At 43.1% G+C, this 19513-nt stretch overlaps 3 long non-coding RNA genes across 9 annotated transcripts in view; 2 read left to right on the forward strand and 1 right to left on the reverse strand.

Moving 5' to 3' along the window:
* Window positions 1–19513, forward strand: part of LOC149980063 (uncharacterized) — a 145175-nt gene that overhangs the window by 69583 nt on the left and 56079 nt on the right. The gene's annotated exons all lie outside the window — the stretch shown is intronic.
* LOC149980064 (uncharacterized) overlaps window positions 1–19513 on the reverse strand; it is a 200878-nt gene that overhangs the window by 37193 nt on the left and 144172 nt on the right. The window lies entirely within an intron of this gene.
* Window positions 1108–16280, forward strand: LOC149980065 (uncharacterized). Its single transcript, XR_016483814.1, has 3 exons — window positions 1108–3636; window positions 4006–4067; window positions 16061–16280. It is a non-coding gene; the product is annotated as an uncharacterized LOC149980065 (long non-coding RNA).

Raw genomic sequence — 19513 nt, forward strand, 5'->3', positions numbered from 1 at the left:
GAATGAAAGCTTAGTTGGTTTCAGGAACTAAGGTGTTAGACACTGAACCATTGCCCAGAAATTATTCTGCACGGCAGGCTGAAATAGTAGCATTGACTAGAGAGAAAGGTTACTATTTACACAGACAGCACATATGCATTTAAAACCATACAAAGCAGGACAGATAAATCTTAAAGAAGATAAGACACTTGACAGATAATTGTTACAGGATAGCCAAGAACGAACGCCCCAGGAAGAATTGGACATGTGGAAAATGAAAGGGGCAATCCTACAAGATAAGGTCTGACAAGGATCATTTACTTATCTTAACAAAGACACTGTTTAGATATGCGGCACTATTAATACATGGGCAGAGCCATGTATCAACAGGGGGGTTAGTGGAGCAGGTGGTAGAGCAGGTTAGGACACACTTTGTGGCCTAAGGGATAATGAGCTACTTAGTAAACCAACTCTAGGGATAATACCTAAGATCTATTTCTTTAACCTCTTAAGCCAGGGAAAATGCAGCATGGCAAATTCAAATAAAATTATATAAAAATAAAACTTTCATTAAATCACACATGTAAGATACTAAATTAAAGCTACACTCGTTGTGAATCCAGCCAATATGTCAGATTTTGAAAAAGGCTTTTCGGTGAAAGCATAAGAAGCTAGTATCTGATGATAGCACAACAGTAAACAAAGATAGTAGCATATTTCAACCCTGCAGGTGCTACACAAAACGTAGAAATAAAATATAAAACATGCCTTACCTTTGACGGGCTTCTTTTGTTGGCACTCCAATATGTCCCATAAACATCACAATTGGTACTTTTGTTCAATTATCTCCGTCCATATATATCCAAAATGTCCATTTATTTGGTGCATTTGATCCAGAAAAAAACAGCTTCCAATTTGCGCAACCTCACTACAAAATATTTCAAAAGTTGCCTGTAAACTTTGCCAAATCATTTCAAACTACTTTTGTAATACAACTTTAGGTATTTTTAAATGTTAATAATACTTGAAGACGGGTCTGTCTGTGTTCAATAAAGGAAGACAACCAACCAAGCTACTTTTCAAGTCTTGCACAACTCTCAACAGTGTTACGCAGTTCCTAGATGGCCGTACTTCTTCATTGCACAAAGTAATAACCTCAACCAAATTCCAAAGACTGGTGACATCCAGTGGAAGCGGTAGGACCTGAAAACAAGTGCCTAAGAAATATTGTTTCCCAATGAGATCTCACTGAACAGACAGAGACCTAAGAGTCCCGAGGTTTTGCCTGCTACATAAGTTCTGTTATACTCACAGACATGATTCAAACAGTTTTAGACACTTCCGAGCGTTTCCTATCCAAATCTACTAATAATATGCATATATTATATTCTTTGCATGAGTAGCAGGAAGTTGAAATTGGGCACACTATTTATCCAAAAGTGAAAATGCTCCCCCCAAAACCTTAAGTTAATGCATGGTAGGAATAATTTAACAACAGACAGGGAAGAACAGACAGGGAAGAAAGAGCAACAAAGGCGTGCAATGCAACAGTGAGTTTTAACACTTCTATCTTAGACCGAGCCATAAACCCGGGTGCGGGCGGCAGGAGTGCTGAGAGTGCATGTTGTGTTAGTGTGGACAGAGATATAACAGCTCAGGTGAGATTCTTGTGTACGTGGGAGAAACTGATGTATATTTTAGGATATTGAAATTGGGACATTATCATGGGCCATCAAATGGGACAGGCAAGAGTTACATGAGCCGCTGGGAAGATGAACTGTAAACACTATCTGAAAAAGACCGAGAGAGCCGGGAGAACGGGGGGGGGGGGGGGGGGGGGGATTGATCTACACACTATGAACAATTTGGACTAAGTATGCATTGAGATACTGATCTTCCATTACCAGGCCACTTGTGACAGGAAACCAGGGTCAAATGGGGGCTGTAATGAGAAGAGTTATTACCGGCAATAAAAAGTTCAATTTATAAATGTACCTTCTAACAGGGATGATGTGTTCTCAATGGGATTGAGATCTGGGCTCTTCGCTGGGCATGGCAGAACACTGACAGTCATGTCTTGCAGGAAATCACGCAGAGAACGAGCAGTATGGCTGGTGGCATTGTCATGCTGGAGGGTCATGTCAGAATGAGCCTGAAGGAAGGGTGCCACATGAGGGAGGAGGATGTCTTCACTGTAACGCACAGCGTTGAGATTGCCTGCAATGACAACAAGCTCAGTCCGATGATACTGTGACACACCACCCCAGACCATGACGGACCCTCCACCTCCAAATAGATCCCACTCTAGAGTACAGGTCTTGGTGTAACGCTTATTCCTTCGACGCGAATCCGACCATCACCCCTGGTGAGACAAAACCGCGACACGTCAGTGAAGAGCACTTTTTGCTAGTCCTGTCTGGTCCAGTGACAGTGGGTTTGTGCCCATAGGCGACTTTGTTGCCCGTGATGTCTGGTGAGGACCTGCCTTACAGGCCTACAAGCCCTCAGTCCAGCCTCTCTCAGCCTATCAGTCTGAGCACTGATGGGGGGATTGTGCTTTCCTGGTGTAACTCGGACAGTTGTTGTTGCCATCCTGTACCTGTGATTTTTGGATGTACTGATCCTGTGCAGGTGTTGTTACACGTGGTCTGCCACTGCGAGTACGATCAGCTGTCCATCCTGTCTCCCTGTAGGGCTGTCTTAGGCGTCTCACAGTACGGACATTGCAATTTATTGCCATGGCCACATCTGCAGTCCTCATGCCTCCTTGCAGCATGCCTCAGGCACGTTCACACAGATGAGCAGGGACCCTGGGCATCTTTCTTGGTGTTTTTCAGAGTCAGTAGTGTCCTTAGTGTCCTAAGTTTTCATAACTGTGACCTTAATTGCCTACCGTCTTTAAGCTGTTAGTGTCTTAACCTCTTAGAGCTCTAGGGGCGCTATTTCATTTTTGGATAAAAAACGTTCCCGTTTTAAGCGCGATATTTTGTCACGAAAAGATGCTCGACTATGCATATTCTTGACAGTTTTGGAAAGAAAACACTCTGAAGTTTCAGAATCTGCAAAGATTTTGTCTGTAAGTGCCCCAGAACTCATTCTACAGGCGAAACCAAGATGATGCATCACCCAGGAATTAGCAGAATTTCTGAAGCTCTGTTTTCCATTCTCTCCTTATATGGCTGTGATTGTGCAACGAATGAGCCTACACTTTCTGTCGTTCGCCCAAGGTCTTAGCAGCATTGTGACGTATTTGTAGGCATATCATTGGAAGATTGGCCATAAGAGACTACATTTTCCAGAGGTCCGCCCGGTGTCCTTTGTCTAAATTTGTGCGTAATCTTCAGGTGCAGGCATTTTCTCCTGGGATTCAGGAGAGAAAGCATGTTTCCAAGAACGATGTATCAATGAAGAGATATGTGAAAAACACCTTGAGGATTGATTCTAAACAACGTTTGCCATGTTTTCAGTCGATATTATGGAGTTAATTTGGAAAAAAGTTTGCGTTTTGAGGACTGAATTTATGGATTTTTTTTGGTAGCCAAATGTGATGTATAAAACGGAGCTATTTCTAATACACAAGGAATCTTTTTGGAAAAACTGAGCATCTGCTATCTAACTGAGAGTATCCTCATTGAAACCATCAGAAGTTCTTCAAAGGTAAATGATTTTATTTGAAGGCTTTTATGTTTTTGTTAATGTTGCGTGCTGGATGCTAACGCTAAATGCTAACGCGAAATGCTAACGCGAAATGCTAACTCTAGCTAGCTACTTTTACACAAATGATTGTTTTCCTATGGTTGAGAAGCATATTTTGAAAATCTGAGATGACAGTGTTGTTTACAAAAGGCTAAGCTTGAGAGATGGCATATTTATTTCATTTCATTTGCGATTTTCATAAATAGTTAACGTTGTGTTATGCTAATGAGCTTGCTGATAGATTTACACAATCCTGGATACAGGGGTTTTTTCATAGCTAAACGTGACGCAGAAAACGGAGCGATTTGTCCTAAACAAATAATCTTTCAGGAAAAACTGAACATTTGCTATCTGAGAGTCTCCTCAATGAAAACATCTGAAGTTCTTCAAAGGTAAATGATTTTTTTGAATGCTTTTCTGTTTTTTTGTGTAAATGTTGCCAGCTGAATGCTAATGCTAAATGCTACGTTAGCCATCAATACTGTTACACAAATTATTGTTTTGCAATGGTTGAGAAGCATATTTTGAAAATCTGAGATGACAGTGTTGTTAACAAAAGGCTAAGCTTGAGAGCTAGCATATTTATTTCATTTCATTTGCGATTTTCATGAATAGTTAACGTTGCTTTATGGTAATGAGCTTGAGTCTGTATTCACGAACCCGGATCCGGGATGGGGAGATCAGAAAGGTTAAAGATCGTTCCACAGGTGCATGTTCATAAATTGTTTCTGGTTCATTGAACAAGCATGGGAAACACTGTTTAAACCCTTTACAATGAAGATCTGTGAAGTTATTTGGATTTTTACGAATGTTCCTTGAAAGACAGGGTCCTGAAAAAAGGACGTTTCGTTTTTTGCTGAGCACCTGCCCAGATGAAATTACTCCAAAGTCTCGGCCCAATTTGCAAGAGACAGAATGGGAATCGGGACAAGTATTGTATGTAGACGACTCTACCTACATAACCATAGAAGGGAAAAGAGTAACTGGGTATGCTGTGTGTGATAACAGGGTAGTGAAGTATAGTGAAGGCTGGCCCACTGCCAGGCTCTGTCTCGTCCCAGGGGGCAGAAAGGGAAGAATGTTACAATATACACAGATTCTCGAAAAGCATTTTGGGTAGTTCATGATTTCTGTACACTGGGGTCACAACGGGGCATGTTAACGGTGACAGGAATACCAACAAAAAATGGCCTTGAGTAAGAAATATTATTAGAAGCATGTAAGTTACCCAATATTTTTTTTTAATTAGATTAGATTTTTTTAAGGGGGTAATCAGCTTTAAGATTGTTTTTAACCTTTAGTTAACTAGGCAAGTCAGTTAAGAACAAATTCTTATTTTCAATGACGGCTTAGGAACAGTGGTTTAACTGCCTTGTTCAGGGGCAGAATGACAGATTTTTAACATGTCAGCTCGAGGACTTGATCTTTCGGTTACTAGTCCAATGCTTTAACCACTAGGCTACCTGCCGCCCCAAAATAGACTGTAGCTTCCATCACCGTAATTGTCTGCATCACTTCCAATCCCCCATACCTTTTTTGCAAAAGTCAAAAGTTTGGACATACATACTCATTTCTACATTGTAGAATAATAGTGAAGACATCAAAACTATGAAAAAACACATGGAATTATGGAATAAACAAAAAAGTGTTAAACAAATCAAAAAATATTTTAGATTTGAGATTCTTCAAATAGCCACCCTTTGCCTTGATGACAGCTTTGCACACTCTTGGCATTCTCTCAGCCAGCTTGGCATTTGTGCTGACTCTTCCCGCCTATAGGTCACCAGGCTGCTCGTTATGGCGCACACTTTTAAACAACGTTACGCGCACCTGCCTGTCTTCAGACTCACCTGGACTCCATCACCTCCCTGATGACCTTCCCTATATATGTCACTCCCTTTGGTTCCTTCCCCAGGCATGATTGTTTCTTTTCCAGTGTCATGTCTGTGCATTGTTTGTGGTTCTTGTTTTGTATTAAGTTGCGTTTATTTATTAAAATACTACTCACTGAACTTGCTTTCCGACTCTCAGCTCACATCGTTACAGAATAATGCCTCACCTAACAGAAGCATCAGGGAGTGTTTTTTTTTGTTTGTGGGAATGACGACGGATCCGAGAGTTGCTACAGGCTCTCATGCCTCAGCCAGATTGTCAGGCTCCATGGCCTTCGCCGGCTCGTCAGGCTCTCATGCCACAGCCGGCTCCTTCGCTGGATCGTCAGGCTCACCTGCTTCCACAGGCTCATCAGGCTCTCATGCCTCAGCCGGATCGCCAGGCTCCCCTGCCTCAGCCGGTCTGTCAGGTTCCCTCGCCCCAGCCGGCGACAGCATCAGCTGTGGTGACCGGTCCGCTCCTGATCCCCGAGATCGTTCCTTTGGTTGACGTCCTGCAGCTGGAGCCGAACGCACTGGGGAGGGGATAGTGTTACGTATGCTCTCTCCGGCACTCTAGGTCGCCATGCTCCTGCGCCTCAGCTGGATTGACAGGTTCCTGCGCCTCAGCAGAGGTGACTGGTCCACTCCTGAGTCCAGGGATCGTCATTTTGGTTGGCGTCCTGCGGCAGGAGCCACGTGTCGGGAAGGCGGTACTATCACGTGTGCTCCCTCTCCGGCCTCTAGGTCACCAGGCTGCTTGCTATGGCGCACACCTGTCACCATCGTTACACACAACTGCGTGTCTTCAGACTCACCTGGACTCCACCTCCCTGATTACCTTCCTGATAAATGGCACTCCCTTTGGATCCTTCCCCAGGCGTTATTGTTTCTGTTCCAGTGTCATGTCTGTGCGTTGTTCGTGGTTCTTGTTTTGTATTAAGTGGTATTGATTCCCGACTCTCAGCGCACATTGTTACACAGCTTCATGAGGTAGTCACCTGGAATGATTTTCAATTAACAGGTTTTCCTTGTTAGTTAATTGGTAGAATTTAGTTTCTTCTTAATGCGTTTGAGCCAATCCGTTAGGGGTGGTATACAGAAGATAGCCCTATTTGGTAAAAGACCAAGTCCATATTATGGTAAGAACAGCTCAAATAAGCAAAGAGGAACGACAGTCCATCATTACTTTAAGACATGAATGTCAGTCAATACAGAAAATTAAGAACTTTTAAAGTTTCTTCTAGTGCAGTCACCAAAATAATCAAGTGCTATGATAAAACTGGCTCATGAGGACCGCCACAGGAAAGTGTAACGAGTGTGCTGAGAGTCGGGATGCAAGTACAGGGTGTGAGTGTTTTAATAAATAAACAAAACAATTACCGACACCGACATGAAACAGCGTTAAGATGACCTGAGGAAAGAACCAAGGCGAGTGACAGATATAGGGTATAATCAAGAAGGTGATGGAGTCCAGGTGAGTGTCATGAGGGGCAGGTGCACGAGACGATGGTGACAGTTGTGCGGGATAATCAGCAGCCTGATGACCTGGAAGCCGGAGAGGGAGAACACCTGACAGAAAGGAAGACCCAGACTTACCTCTGCTGCAGAGGATACGTTCATTAGAGTTACCAGCCTCAGAAAATGCAGCCCAAATAAATGCTTCAGAGTTCAAGTAACAGACATATCTCAATATCAACTGTTCAGAGGAGACTGCTTGAATCAAGCCTTCATGGTTGAATTGCTGCAAAGAAACCACTATAAAAGGACACCAATAAGAAGAAGAGACTTGCTTGGGCCAAAAAACACGAGCAATGGACATTAGACCGGTGGAAATCTTTCCTTTCGTCTGAGTCCAATTTTGAGATGTTTGGTTCCAACCTCCATGTCTTTGTGAGACGCAGGGTATGTGAACGGGTGAGTTCCGCATGTGTTGTTCCCACCGTGGAACATGTAGGAGGAGGTGTGTGGGTGCTAGGCTGGTGACACTGATTTATTTTGAATTCAAGGCATACTTAACCAACATGGCTACCATGGCATTCTGCAGCAATACACCATCCCATTTGGCTTGTGCTTAGTGGGAATATAATTTGTTTTTCAACAGGACAATCACCCAACACACCTCCAGGCTGTGTAAGGGCTATTTGACCAAGAAGGAGTGATGGAGTGCTATATCAGATGACCTGGCCTCAATAATCACTCAACCTCAACCCAATTGAGACGGTTCGGGATGAGTGGGACCACAGAGTGAAGGAAAAGCAGCCAACAAGTGCACAGCATGAGGGAACTCCTTCAAGACAGTTGGAAAAGCATTTCAGGTGAAGCTGGTTGAGAGAATGCCAAGACTGTGCAAAGCTGTCATCAAGGCAGAAGGTGGCTACTTTGAAGAATCTAAACTGTATTTTGTTTGTTTAACACTTTTATGCTTACTACATGATTCCATATGTGTTATTTCATAGTTTGATGTCTTCACAATTATTCTACAATGTAGAAAATAGTAAAAAATAAAGAAAAACCCTTGTGAGTAGGTGTCCAAACTTTTGACTGGCATCTATCCCAACCATATCTCTCGCCCCCTCCCTCTCCCTTGCTCTCTCTCTCTGTCAGTAAGCAGACAGAACTATCTGAAAGACTGGAAGGGAACGCAGCTCCAAAGACCACCTTTGCAAGATGATGAGTGGTCCGCAGAGACCAGAGCACAGCCTGCATGACCTACAAGAGAAGTCCATCATACACACCTACACACACACACCTGGAAAGCCCACAGAAAGCAGTGTGTGTGTGTAACTTTGGATCCTAGGGTCACAAGTTCAAGTCTGCCTCTGGAGCTCCAGCTTCACCTTAGTTTAATTATAATATGCTGAATGACTCTGCAGGACACTTGCATAAATGGTCGTGCATCATTGTCAACAAACCTAAACATCCTAATATTCTGTCTCCACTTATGTTGTTGATGTTATTCAATATTAGTTTACATTTTATCATCTGCTAATACTCACTCAGTTGTGCATGGTAAAACAAGACATATATGTTGGCTCTTTGTTTGGGACTGGGTCTGGCTTGTACTGTGTATCACTGTCAGGACTTACCAGGGTCAGTGAGGAAATCTCCTTTCCCATAGTCTCGCACCAGCATAGTTGGTGATACAGTGTATTGACTCAGGCAGATGAACCCCTGACTGTCATAACAAAGAGCACTACTGTTGTGTGTGTGTGTGTTGACCTCTCATTGTCCCCCAACAATCAGTGCCAATGTTCTGGATAACAGAGCTCTTTTTTTATTGGGGGTTAAATTAAACAACACAGACAGTTTATATCTCACCCACAGCATTAGATCACAGTAAAAGAAGGCAGAAGGGCATCACCACCAATAACCATAGGCTTTAACCCATAGCCTACAATGGTCGCGCCCCTGCGGAAATCTAATTAAACAGAATACCAAAATCCCCATCAAAATCTAACTCATGCCTCCGCACTGCATATAAAAATAAGTCTTCCCTTTGAATTAGCTCTCTCTCCTTTTACAGAATTGAAGTTGTAAAACTGTAAACCCATTGTATTTCACCATGTTGTATCCACAACAGTAACCCTACAGCAATGACATCATGCTTCATTGTCCAGACCTGTAACTACAGACAGAGGTACATGATATGATGATAGACAAAGTGCAGTGTATGAGGTCTGTCAACACATTTGTATGTCACATTTTTTTACTTTTGCACACCACAGGGGGTTCTTCACAATTTTACAAATGCAGCAGTTGTACAAAAGTATAATTTCGACTTCAGTTTGTGAGGTCATATTGTGTAACATGTCTGTCAAATTTCCTGTCACCCTGAATGTGGCAATTCTTTACATGAGTCATTTCCTTTTTGTGACACTAATGTTTCAAACTTTAACCCACAGTCTAGTCCGGAGTCTTAGCTGTCGCCAAAGTGGAGATGTAAGGTACATTTATGCAGTGTTATGACCAACTCAATTAAAGAAAAGGAAACTTTTATCCATAGCTCCGAATCTCCTCGCTGTGTTACTCTGTCTGTAAACCCAGCTCATTATTTCACCAACAACTCTGAGGTGCTGCTAAAGCTGAATGGGATATACTGCAAGGCTACATCGTGAACTCGCTCTCGCTCGCTCAAATTCAGATTGCTTTATTGGCATGAAATACAATTTGTAGATATTGCCATGGCCATACAGCATTTCGGTAAATGCAATGAGGATAATGAAATACAGTTAATTTCAGTAGTAATAATTATAGTACATGTACATATAATATATACAGGTCCAACACTACTGCTGTTGTATTGCGTCATCTTTGATCGATACATTTAATTAAATAAAATACCATGAGAAAAAGAAAGAATGGCTAATAAACAGAAATGTACATGGATGATGGTTACACTATGTATTACTTGTAAGTTATATTCAATGTAAATACAGGAAATTAATGGTCATGGGATGTCCCTCTCTTGCCTTTGCTCATCGGCTCCACATTAGCCACAAGGCAGGTGGCCCCAAGAAACAAGTCCACTCTTTGGGATCGTCTGCCTGTTACATTGTATCAGAAAGACAAAGTTGTTGCTATCATATACATAACTTAAAAGTATGTCTTATGTCACATGCACTTATCTAAGTATTTTCATAACTTCATTATTTGCATTGTACAAAATACCTTTTTTGACAACACATAACATAACACTGAAACAACACTCAGTAACGGTTGCACAAAAATAACTTGTCAACCTAGAGCAATCACTTAACAATATGTATTAGGGTATTTGCAAATCATGCCTGCAAATATTTGAATATACCCCACCTCTACATTATTATGTAGCTGGGCTTGGTGTGGGCTTATGTGTGCTGGGCTTGGTGTGGGCTAGCCCGTGTTGAGCTAGCCCGTGTTGGGCTTGGTATAGGCTGGCCCTTGTTGGGCTGGTATCTGCTAGCCTGTGGTGGGCTGATGTAGGCTAGCCCGTGTTGGGCTGGTGTGGGCGTGGTGTGTGAAAGCCCATGCTGGGCTAGTCCATATTGGGCTGGTGTTGGCTGGTTGTGAGCTAGCCTATGTCGGGTTGGTGTGGGCTTGGTGTGGGCTAGCCTGTGATGTACTAGACTGTGTTGGACTGATGTGAATTGCTGTGGGCTGGCCCGGTCTGGTCCGTCCTGGGCTGGTTTGGGTTGTGGCACGGACATGACTGGGTACCCCCTGGGGGGCAGCGTGGAGAAGAAAGAGGCCGGCGGCATGGGCCATGGGATGGGGAAGAACAACTGACACATAAAACAGGCTTTGTTAGAGCAGAGCAGAAAATACAGCGTAGCCAGTCTGTGCCAGTGTGTGTGTTTGCATATGCAGGGGCAGATTGGTCAGCTGGCAATTCTGGTAAATGCCAGATGGGCTGGACAATTTTCAAGACAAGGAAAATGGTGACATGGCCGGCGGCTAGGGTGACCACAGTCCTGCATCTTGCCCCTTTGTCCTGCGTCCCGTAATGACACAATCATGTCCCACATTTTATCAACAAATTCAAGAACCAATCATTTTGAAAAAAGGTTGATTTGTCCCTTTATATTATTATTATATTATTATATTAGTCAGACATTCCAGCCTGTCTCTTGCAGTCATGTTGTGCTTATGAAAACATATATAATCATAAGGATCTGGTAGCCTAAGCCTACTGGTGATTGTTAAACACTTCTCCAATAGTTGTTGAGATCTATTGAGATCTAGATATTCTGCACTGCGCAAGACGAGACATAGGCCTATCTTCAACAATTCATATTTCTCAATCTCTTCGGCCTAAATTACAGTTAAACTTGAAGAGGAAAGTAGGCTTAACTACTTACAAAAAGTGTGCTTCTGATGAAGAGCTGAAAATATACTGATCAAAAATATAAACACAACATGTAAAGTGTTGGTCCCATGTTTCATGAGCTGAAACAAAAGATCCCAGAATTTTTCCAAAGACACAAAAAGCTTATTTCTCAAAATTGTTGTGCACAAATGTTTTTACATCCCATTTCTCCTTTACCAAGATAATCCATCCACCTGACAGGTGTGGCATATTAAGAAGCTGATTAAAGAGCATGATCATTACATAGGTGCACCGTGTGCTGGGGACAATAAAATGTGCAGTTCTGTCACACAACACAATGCCACAGATGTCTCAAGGTTTGAGGGAGTGTGTAGTTGGCATACTAACTGCAGGAAAATCCACCAAAGCTGTTGCCAGAGAATTTAATGTTTATTTCTCTACCATAACCCTCCTCCAACAGCGTTTTAGAGAATTTGGAAGTACAGTACCAGTCAAAAGTTTGGACACACCTACTCTTTCCAAGGTTTTTCTTTAGTTTGACTATTTTCTCAGTGGGTCAAAAGTTTACATACACTCAATTAGTATTTGGCAGCATTGCCTTTACATACCAAATGGTTCAGGTAGCCTGCCACAAGTTCCCACAATAAGTTGGGTGAATTTTGGCCCATTCCTCCTGACAGAGGTGGTGTAACTGAGTCAGGTTTGTAGGCCTCCTTGCCCGCACACGCTATTTCAGTTCTGCCGATTGAGGTCAGGGCTTTGTAATGGCCACTCCAATATCTTGAATTGTTGTCCTTAAGCCATTTTGCCACAACTTTGGAAGTATGCTTGGGGTCATTGTCCATCTGCAAGACCCATTTGCAACCAAGTTTTAACTTCATGACTGATGTCTTGAGATGCTGCTTCAATATATCCACATAATTGTCCCCCCTCATGATGCCATCTATTTTGTGAAGTGCACCAGTCCCTCCTGCAGCAAAGCACCCCCACAACATGATGCTGCCACCCCTGTGCTTCATGGTTGGGATGGTGTTCTTCAGCTTGCAAGCATCCCCCTTTTTTCCTCCAAACATAACGATGGTCATTACGGCCAAACAGTTATATTTTTGTTTCATCAGACCAGAGAACATTTCTCCAAAAAGTATGATCTTTGTCCCCATGTGCAGTAGCAAACCGTAGTCTGGCCTTTTTATTCCTGTTTTGGAGCACCTTTCAGGTTATGTTGATATATGACTATAGATACTTTTTTATTACCTGTACCTCTGTTTGTACAGGTGAGCATGATACATTCAGGTGCTTGGAAATTGCTCCCAAAGATGAACCTTTGTTTAACTAGGCAAGTCAATTAAGAACACATTCTTATTTTCAATGACAGCCTAAGAACAGTGGGTTAACTGCCTTGTTCAGGGGCAGAACGACAGGTTTTTACCTTGTCATCTCGGGGATTTGATCTTGCAACCTTTCGGATACTAGTCCAACGCTCTAACCACTAGGCTACCTGCCGCCCCAAAATAGACTGTAGCTTCCATCAATGTAATTGTCTGCATCACTTCCAATCCCCCATACAGTAAAGTGCATTAACCTCATGATTCCTGTAATGAAAGTATCCAACCCTAAAATGTCTGAGGATCCCAGACGCCATTTCCGGTCACAACTTGCAGACTTGTTTACGTGTTGCTGTGCGTTTTGTTGCCAACCTACTTTGCTACCTGACAACTTTACGTGTTTTACTTTTTAATTACCGTTAATGTTTTTGTTTTTTTCCCTCAACTTTTTCACTCCGGACGCTTTATCTGGACGTGGTTCGTCAGGACCTCCAACAGCCGAAGCTAAGTAGTAACATTAACATGATGCCTTCTAATTGCAGTCGCTGTACTCATAATATACAGGAGAACGATCGCCTTACGGCGAGGATAGCTGTGCTGCAAGCCCAGCTTCAGACGCAATCGTTAGGCAAGGGTAATTTCAGTGTAGGAAAGGATGAAACAGCGTCTGTGCCACCAGTAAGTACAGATAGTAACGTTAGTATAAATCCCCTCGCACGGTCCCCGCAGCCGGACAACTTTCTCACGGTTTCTGGAAGGAAATGCTGTAGGAATGCTCAACCGGTGTCGCTCATTCAGCCGACAGAAACTTTAAACCGGTTTTCCCCATTAAGCAGCGAGTCGGAGTCAGAGGCCGAGCCTTCTCTTGTCTCTACTCCTCCCGTTACGGGGTCTGAGACGCCGAAGCTTCCCACCATTAGCTCTAAACAATTGAAAACTCTAGTCATTGGCGACTCCATTACCCGCAGTATTAGACGTAAAACGAATCATCCAGCGATCATACACTGTTTACCAGGGGGCAGGGCTACCGACGTTAAGGCTAATCTGAAGATGGTGCTGGCTAAAGCTGGCGAGTGTAGAGAGTATAGAGATATTGTTATCCATGTCGGCACCAACAATGTTAGGATGAAACAGTCAGAGATCATGATTATTAGAAAGCAAATTACGGACTCTTCTTTAAATCTGCGTCTTCCTTCAAAGCTCAGTTGTCCTGAGTCTGCACAACTCTGCCAGGACCTAGGATCAAGAGAGATGCTCAAGTGTTTTAGTACCTTATCTCTTGACACAATGATGAAAATAATCATGGCCTCTAAACCTTCAAGCTGCATACTGGACCCTATTCCAACTAAACTACTGAAAGAGCTGCTTCCTGTGCTTGGCCCTCCTATGTTGAACATAATAAACGGCTCTCTATCCAACGGATGTGTACCAAACTCGCTAAAAGTGGCAGTAATAAAGCCTCTCTTGAAAAAGCCAAACCTTGACCCAGAAAAAATAAAAAACTATCGGCCTATATCGAATCTTCCATTCCTCTCAAACATTTTAGGAAATGCTGTTGCGCAGCAACTCACTGCCTTCCTGAAGACAAACAATGTATACGAAATGCTTCAGTCTGGTTTTAGACCCCATCATAGCACCGAGACTGCACTTGTGAAGGTGGTAAATTACCTTTTAATGGCATCAGACCGAGGCTCTGCATCTGTTCTCATGCTCCCAGACCTTAGTGCTGCTTTTGATACCATCGACCACCACATTCTTTTGGAGAGATTGGAAACCCAAATTGGTCTACACAGACAAGTTCTGGCCTGGTTTAGATCTTATCTGTCGAAAAGATATCGGTTTGTCCTCTGACAAATCAACTGTAAATTTCAGTGTTCCTCAAGGTTCTGTTTTAGGACCACTATTGTTTTCACTATATATTTTACCTCTTGGGGATGTCATTCGAAAACATAATGTTAACTTTCACTGCTATGCAGATGACACACAGCTGTACATTTCAATGAAACATGGTGAAGCCCCAAAATTGCCGTCGCTAGAAGCATGTGTTTCAGACATAAGGAAGTGGATGGCTGCAAACTTTCTACTTTTAAACTCGGACAAAACAGAGATGCTTGTTCTAGGTCCCAAGAAACAAAGAGATCTTCTGTTGAATCTGACAATTAATCTTAATGGTTGTACAGTCGTCTCAAATAAAACTGTGAAGGACCTCGGCGTTACTCTGGACCCCTATCTCTCTTTTGAAGAACATATCAAGACCATTTCAAGGACAGCTTTTTTCCATCTACGTAACATTGCAAAAATCAGAAACTTTCTGTCCAAAAATGATGCAGAAAGATTAATCCATGCTTTTGTCACTTCTAGGTTAGACTACTGCAATGCTCTACTTTCCGGCTACCCGGATAAAGCACTAAATGAACTTCAGTTAGTGCTAAATACGGCTGCTAGAATCCTGACTAGAACCCAAAAATTTGATCATATTACTCCAGTGCTAGTCTCCCTACACTGGCTTCCTGTCAAGGCAAGGGCTGATTTCAAGGTTTTACTGCTAACCTACAAAGCATTACATGGGCTTGCTCCTACCTATCTCTCTGATTTGGTCCTGCCGTACATACCTACATGTACGCTACGGTCACAAGACGCAGGCCTCCTAATTGTCCCTAGAATTTCTAAGCAAACAGCTGGAGGCAGGGCTTTCTCCTATAGAGCTCAATTTTTATGGAATGGTCTGCCTACCCATGTAAGAGACGGAAACTCGGTCTCAACCTTTAAGTCTTTACTGAAGACTCATCTCTTCAGTGGGTCTGGCCCAGGAGTGGGAAGGTGAACGGAAAGGCTCTGGAGCAACGAACCGCCCTTGCTGTCTCTGGCTGGCCGGTCCCCCTCTTTCCACTGGGATTCTCTGCCTCTAACCCTATTACAGAGGCTGAGTCACTGGCTTACTGGGGCTCTTTCATACCGTCCCTAGGAGGGGTGCGTCACTTGAATCGGTGGAGTCACTGATGTGATCTTCCTGTCTGGGTTGGCGCCCCCCCTTGGGTTGTGCCGTGGCGGAGATCTTTGTGGGCTATACTCGGCCTTGTCTCAGGATGGTAAGTTGGTGGTTGAAGATATCCATCTAGTGGTGTGGGGGCTGTGCTTTGGAAAAGTGGGTGGGGTTATATCCTTCCTGTTTGGCCCTGTCCGGGGGTGTCCTCGGATGGGGCCACAGTGTCTCCTGACCCCTCCTGTCTCAGCCTCCAGTATTTATGCTGCAGTAGTTTATGTGTCGGGGGGCTAGGGTCAGTTTGTTATATCTGGAGTACTTCTCCTGTCCTATTCAATGTCCTACGTGCATTTAAGTGTGCTCTCTCTAATTCTCTCTTTCTTTATCTCTTTCGGAGGACCTGAGCTCTAGGACCATGCCTCAGGACTACCTGACATGATGACTCCTTGCTGTCCCCAGTCCACCTGGCTGTGCTGCTGCTCCAGTTTCAACTGTTCTGCCTTATTATTATTGGACCATGCTGGTCATTTATGAACATTTGAACATCTTGGCCATGTTCTGTTATAATCTCCACCCGGCACAGCCAGAAGAGGACTGGCCAACCCACATAGCCTGGTTCCTCTCTAGGTTTTGGCCTTTCTATGGAGTTTTTCCTAGCCACTGTGCTTCTACACCTGCATTGCTTGCTGTTTGGGGTTTTATGCTGGGTTTCTGTACAGCACTTTGAGATATCAGCTGATGTACCAAGGGCTATATAAAATAAATTTGAATTGAATTGAAAGTGTCTGCCCCTTCCCCTGTGCTTTGATGAGCCACTCTCCTTTCCCACCATGAGCCCGAGAGAAAAATGTGCTCTGATCGTATAACATTTCTGATCGTAATAACACAATAACGTTCCAAAATACAACTTTGGAAGCTTAGTCCCCTTGTCCCAATCAAAGAGTGGAGGGTATCAGCTGTCTGTAAGTATTTTTATTTCTCAACGCTCAGTACTCAGCTCAATAGCAACTATTTTACTGTCTAGATATTTGATATGGCTTTGATATACTGTATGGAGTGGCATGCACATGAATTACGCAACGGCCATTGACAGGGCAAAGGTATCGTGGGCAGTAGCCTACAACTGCAACGTTTTTCAAGGACATAAAAAATACTGTTGGATGAATACATGGCTACTAGCAGTGGTTATTGTACTTAGAGTTAGTGATCTAGTTAATGTGTTTTGAGTTTCCATTTTCTCAGGTGTTGAATCCCAAATTAATTAGTCTATGATTATATTTAGTGCACATCAAGATGGATATAATGCATCCCTATTGAACAAAAACAAATCAGGAAATTCTGGAATCCTATTTCTAATTGTCAACCCCAAGGTGAGTTGGCGACGCCTGCAGTGATGTGGCTGGAGTGGACAGAATGCCAGGGCCAAATTCTTGTCCCCCCTGCATGTGTGTGTGTGTGTATGTGTGTGTGTATGTGTGGGGGGTAGTGGTCATGACACAATCACCCCACTACAGACACATCTATAACAACCCATGTTGCCCAATCACTTACAGAGAAAATTACTCCCATTTACTCAGAACTGAGTGAAAAAGTGTATGATGTAGCACTGCACAGTATACATATGTCCCATGTAATTATCATCATTAAAAAGCAAGATCTACATACTGTATGTTTCCACGTCAGAAACGAATGTAAACTATCCAAATCTTGATAGGTGAACTTAGTACATTTAGATACTTAGCTTTGAATAATGTTTAATTTCAGCTTCACCTCCAAATGTTCCGGCAAGGTAAACGCAGTTTACCCACCTTTTGCTGAAAAATGCATGGGGTTTCATATTCCATTTAGTCTAATCAAGAGCTTTGAAAGGCCTCCGAATGAAGAGGAAGATTAAGTAGAACCATCTGTGTGTCTTTACAAGAGGAATACAGTCAGAGCCCCACAAGGAGGAGAGGAGAGGGGGATGTTTTACAGATCTGACATTTATTCCTCCCAATATAATTTGAATGACAAACAGCAACCCTGGAAAATAGAAAATATGGTGTCAATCAACTGAGCTGGGATCAGGGCCTGTATTCATAAAGTGTCTAAGATTAGGAGTGGTGATCTAGGATCAGGTTCATCCCCACTCTTATTTATTATGATTTATGAGGCAAAATGTATCCTAGATCAGTACTCCTACTCGAAGGCCTTATTATTATGTGCCCTGGGCTTCTGCAAGCATGGAATCAAAGCAACAGGACCACTATGGCCACCAGTGTTGTAGAGTCCGGTCTCGAGACCACTATTGAGTGTGTCAGATACATTTGTACTTGGTCTTTCGTTCTCGGTCTTGTTAGTTAATGGCACCGGAGAGGAAGACTGCTGGCTCTTAATCAACCGTGCTATTTTGTTTGTTTTTTCGCATTGCTTGTAACTCATTTTGTACATAATGTTGCTGCTACCGTCTCTTATGACTGAAAAAAGCTTCTGGACATCAGAACAGCGATTACTCACCTTGAATTGGACAAAAAAAAAAACTTTAAAGAGTCGAACGAGAGGGATTTACTCCAGACACCCGAACAGGCCCTCCTACCCGTCATTCCCAGGAGAAAAAGACGGAGATTTCACGAAAGTTGATTGGGGTGCCTTGTGAGGGAGGATCAGGCGATGAGTGGCTAATCTGCCTTTGCCATCCGTACTATTGGCCAATGTACAATCGCTGGATAATAAATTGGATGAACTAAAAGCATGTACAATATATCCTACCAACGGGACATTAAAAACGGTAATATCTTATGTTTCACAAAGTCGTGGCTGAACGACGACATGAATAACATACAGCTGGCAGGTTATACACTGTATCGGTAGGATAGAACAGCAGCCTCTGGTAAGAAAAGGGGTGGCGGTCTATGTATATTTGTAAACAATAGCTGGTGCACGATATCTAAGGAAGTCTTGAGGTTTTGCTCACCTGAGGTAGAGAATCTCATGATAAACTGTAGACCACACTATCTACCTAGAGAGTTTTCGTAGCTGTATCACCACAGACCGATGCTGGCACTAAGACCACACTCAATGAGCTGTTTACCACCATAAGCAAACAGGAAAATGCTCATCCAGAGGTGGCACTCCTAGTGGCCCGGGGACTTTAATGCAGGGAAACTTAAATCAGTTTAACCAAATTTCTATCATTATGTTAAATGTGCAGCCAGAGGGAAAAAACTCTAAAACTCTAACTCTACTCATTACTACACACACAGAGACACTTACAAAGCTCTCCCTCACCCTCCATTTGGCAAATCTGACCATAATTCTATCCTCCTGATTCCTGCTTACAAGCTAAAATTAAAGCAGGAAGCACCAGTGATTCAATCAATACAAAAGTGGTCAGATGAAGCAGATGCTAAGCTAAATGACTGTTTTGCTAGCACAGACTGATGGCATTGAGGTGTACACCACATCAGTCACTGGCTTCATCAATAAGTGCATTGATGACGTCGTCCCCACAGGGACTGTACGTACATACCCCAACCAGAAGCCATGGATTACAGACAACATCCGCTCCTTGGCAGCTCTACCCTTTAGCTCAGTGCTGACCTGTTTACACATCGGCTGCGGAGAGCATGATCACGCATTTGTCGGCTGTGCAGAATCAGGAATCTGTCACACACTGAAGGCCTATAGGTTTGCCACAGTGCAAACATGTAAGACATGTAGACCATTAAACAGACTCTAACCTGGAAGCTTATAAGAAATCCCGTTATGCCCTCTGACGAACCATCAAACAGGCAAAGCATAAATACAGGACTAAGATCGAATCGTACTACACCGGCTCCGAAGTTCGTCGGATGTGGCAGAGCTTGCAAAC

Source organism: Oncorhynchus mykiss, chromosome 10 (assembly GCF_057628025.1).
Source record: "Oncorhynchus mykiss isolate SJ-2025 chromosome 10, ASM5762802v1, whole genome shotgun sequence".
NCBI lineage: Eukaryota > Metazoa > Chordata > Actinopteri > Salmoniformes > Salmonidae > Oncorhynchus > Oncorhynchus mykiss.